Here is a 4,452-nt window from a genome sequence, read left to right as displayed (position 1 = left end):
ATCTAGTAACACCATCTCTGCTTCTCTGACTTATCAGTCTGATGGAGCAAGGTGAAGAACAAGATTTTGTTCAAACTTGTGAAATTAATCTCCCATAATAGTAATTAAATTAATAAGCATGTGGTGAAATTACTAATAAACTTAGTTTAAGAATACATTCATCAGTACACGCGGGATAAACTAATGTGCTTTATGTTGCAAGCGCAAAGAAAAAATAATAAACTAACTTTGTCTATTGTCTTTGTCAGTATTAAATGCGGCAGTTAAATTAAGGGCATTGGCTTATTTTGTGTGCTTATGTTATTTTTTATTTCTGTGATAAAGAGCCTATGGAGTTCATGCTGTTCAAAACGGAAAAGTAATTATAATGCTGCTTGATTGTGCTTCTTGCTAGGTAATATAATTAACAGGATTATTTAGTAAAGGGCGCGGGTAACAGAATGGGTCTCAATTCTTTAATTAATTGATGTCTTGTGTTTGTTTAATAATAGTTTCCAAAGTGAGGCCTAAAGGTGGTTCAGAAAAATGGCTGACAGAGCTGCAGATGCGAAAGCTTGTCCAGAGTGAAGTCTTTGCACATGCGTAGCTGTGAAGATTTTTACTGCATTGTCTTCATTAATTGAAAGAAGCAGTTCTCTGGTTGTGTTTGAACGTGCTCATGGATAAAAAGCTCAAGGACAGGAACTTAAAGTGTCTGCCAAGGCTAGGAAGTAAATGTTCGAAACTCGAGGAAAAAGTAACTTTCTTGAGGAAGCTGAAGGATGTGGAAATGAAAGACAATAGGGCTCATTTGAAGCCTGGACTTGGTCAAGAAACGGAGATGACCTAACACATTTTTATCATGGACTGACACAGGACAGCCAATGAAAAGCTCGGATTTGCTTAAAAGAATGTAAAATGTAGAAGGTTTAGCTAGAGAGAAAGATATAAATTATGACACTATGAGCAGGGAAAAAACTCTTACTTTCCGATCCCTGAATGATGTGACATGCTGATGGACCTTTGGCACATGTAAGGACAGCAGACTTTAATGATTTTTCCTTTCTAGGTGAAGTGAGAAATAGACAGGGAAATAGATTTAGGGAATGGAAACTTTTATTCTGATAATACTTCATGTTTCTGAACTTGCTTTGAAAATGTCAGTTTATTAAATCATTTCCTTATTAAATGCTGCTTTTTTATTTGTTTATAAAATAAAGATTCTAAAACGTAAATGTTTTTTCTTTATGAAAAATAAAGTTAATAAAATTAGATTTGAAAAGACAAGCTGGTCTTGTTTATTCGTGGTCTTGTTACCATCAGTTGATTCAATCGCCTCAATGGTCTGATTAATAAATAATAAATGTTTAAACCATGGTGAAAATAGATAAACTGCAGTTGTATATAATATTGTAAATAATATGTGAGTAGATTAATTAATCATACCACCGGATTCAGTTGCTCAAAAATGGTCTCATTGGTATTATGGGCCTTTATTTATGTTTCATGATTAATGGTGAGTATTGAGGTATAGGTAGTAGTTTTATGAGACAGTTTTTCAATAGGAGCGCTGGATCAATTACTTGGTAGCAGAGTTACGGTTTCTATGGTAACTAATATGTTACATGGTAGCTACATAGGAATGATGTCTAAAACATGTTAAGTTTGTTCAGTTGTTATATGTAGTCGAAAGGTTTTTTCCAGCAGTGCGAAAATTCCTGATTTGTGCCGGCATGAGAAGTGTGACAGGTGAAGTTACACAGTGCATTTGTTCTGTTTCAAAATAGTGGTATCGTCGTATATCACTAGTGTTGTGGTCGTACAGCACAAGTTTAGGGATTTTAGGTGTGTGAGGTAGAATGCATAGTGAGGATTGTCTATGAAATCGTAACTTTCGGGTATAGGGACTTGGGTCCTGTTCTAAAACTCACTGTGAAAAGAGTAGAAGAATTTATCTAAGCTTGAGTGAAGGGTAAGAAAGCATCGTCTACCTTACTGATGAATGAGGATTTCTATTAGTGGGTTAAAGTCCTACTAAAGATTCATGAATGCATGGTTAGGGATTTTTCTGTATGAATGTGTGTAAATGAATTTGTAATGTACGATCAAGTGAAACTCTAAATAGTCTCTAAGGTGGTGTCAAATATATTTGTATGTGCATTTAGAGAGAAACAAGTTAGTTATTACTTGTTAGAAGGGTAAAGTAGCCTTACTTTATCGACGAATTTAAATATTCTGTGAAAATAGCGTCGTCTATTTCACGTGATAAGAATACTTGAATGTTTGGGAAAGCTATCACTTTATTTTAGTGAAACAGACAAATGGTTTGTTTTTGTGGAGTTAATAACTGAATTCAATTGAAAGATTTGTAAATATGGCGTTGTAAAACATTTTTGTAAAGGAGATGTCAGTTTACGGAGTTGAGTGAGGGACAGAGTAGCTGCAGCGGTAGCATACGTCATAAGTGTCGCGCTGTGATTGGCTAACATACGTCACAGTATTCGCGCACAGATTGGTTCATGTGACTAAGGCAAGTTTGCAGCTGATTGGCTCATCCTGAAAACAGTAATTCTATTGGTTGAGCAAAATAGTGACGAAGCCTAATTTGATTGGTTTGTTGGAAAGTTTCGCGCACGGATTGGTTGGTGTTGCGGAATAACAAGGACGTTGTTACGATCTTTTCCGAAGTAAGGGAAATTGTTTAAAAACATGGATTACATGGATTACTATTAAGTGAAAAAGAAGCTTTCATGGTTTCAGAAATTGAAAAACAAAATTAAACCTGATAAGAAAATTTCAAAACGAGGTGGAAGATTACTTCATAAGTACAAAACACCTGCAGCTCATATGTTGGGTGAATATGGTTATCATACTTGTCTTTGGATTGAAAATTGGATGAAGTACACTGAGAATGATGGTGTGTTAGCATGGCCAGAAGATGGATCATTTAACGTGGCAGTTTTGAAAAATTTAAGAGAAAGAATGATGAAACCTGTACCAAAGCCTAGACCTACTCAATTTGAAGCTTTAGTTGAATGGGAAGATGAAATGTTTGAATTAGAACGAGAGAGTAGAGGAATATCAAGGAGAACTGGATTCGTTCTTGATAGAGAAACACATGAGGATAGAATGCGTCGATGGAGAAGTGCAGACATGTGTGATGGTTTGTATCCAGTGATAATAATTGATGAGGTAACTGGACAAAAGAGTGCCCAAAAGAAAAATAATAATAGTGAAGAAAGTGATTCAGAAGATGCGGTGTTAGAAGAAATTTATACTAGAAAACCGCCACCTTATCAACCAGTTTGTTCATGGACATCTCCAAGTGCCCCTCAAAGAGAAATTATTGATGAGACATCCCCTCAAACAAATCCGAATTATAGAGAAACACCTGAAAGAGTAGAAACAGGACGTAATTCAAATATATCAGGAGAAAATAGAAAATATACTAAAACCCCAGTTCAAAGAAATGAAATTCAAAGAAATGGAAATAGAACAGAAAGTAATGAGGAATTACCAAGTACCTCAGAATATGTTCGTTCTACGAATGAAGTAATACAGCAGTTAACTAAAAGCATGGAAGCAGTAACAGTACCTGTAACAATTGGACCTGCTCTTCCAGTATTTGATCAAAGGGAAATTAGGCACTCAGCGTTAACTGTTACATTAAATTCAGAAATACAGACAGTGACTGAACATTTTTATTCAGATTTGTCTGAAATACATCAAGAGAAAATAATGATGCCTGACATAACTTTTAATCAAAGTTCGTCATGTAAAACTCCATCTGGTGCAGAATCTGACTCTGGAACTCCGGAAAAGAGTTTGAGTAAAATAGATTTAACACAAACCCCAGAATGTAAATTACTTGATATTGCAAAATTGAAAGCAGATTTAGAAGAATTAATAATTGGAACAATTGGAACTGACAGATTGAAGGCATATCAGGATGATGAATTATTTATTTGCAAAAGCATAACATGGAAAACGAAAAACAAATAGGATCAATTAGAGGATATGGCTTTTGAGTTAGAAATAGATTTAAGTAAGCAGAAGAATTTGCAGAAAAAATATAGGGTGGATTTCTCTGAAAAAGACATTGAAAACATGAGTACCACAGGAAGAATCATTCACATAAAAGACTTAATTGTGATTTTGAGAAAATGGGGTGAATTAAGTAAATGGAGAGCTAAATGGACAAAGAAAAGAGATGAAGACAGAACAAGTTTAGCTTTTCCTGTCAGAGAAGAGGAAAAAGTAGTAAATGAGTTTCCAATGAGAGAAATAGCGGAAGGAGGGTATGTACATGTCCCATGGACAAGACAGGACATTTTAATGTTTACAAATGATTTTCCTCGATTAAGAGAAAAACCTGTAGAATGGTATCGACAGGTAGATATAAAGTTTGTGAAAGTTTTAAAAGTTTTGTGGGTTGATCTTGATGGATTCTTTGACATAGTTGTCCCATCAGAT

At 34.9% G+C, this 4,452-nt stretch overlaps 1 pseudogene; it reads left to right on the top strand.

The window, feature by feature from the left end:
* The first annotated feature begins 2,697 nt into the window (after positions 1 to 2,697).
* LOC147683219 (uncharacterized) lies at positions 2,698 to 3,981 on the top strand (annotated as a pseudogene).
* Positions 3,982 to 4,452: the final 471 nt, after the last annotated feature.

Source organism: Lissotriton vulgaris, chromosome 11 (assembly GCF_964263255.1).
Source record: "Lissotriton vulgaris chromosome 11, aLisVul1.2, whole genome shotgun sequence".
Lineage (NCBI taxonomy): Eukaryota > Metazoa > Chordata > Amphibia > Caudata > Salamandridae > Lissotriton > Lissotriton vulgaris.
Note: the sequence above shows the minus strand (reverse complement) of the source record. Positions and strands in the feature narration are given on the sequence as shown.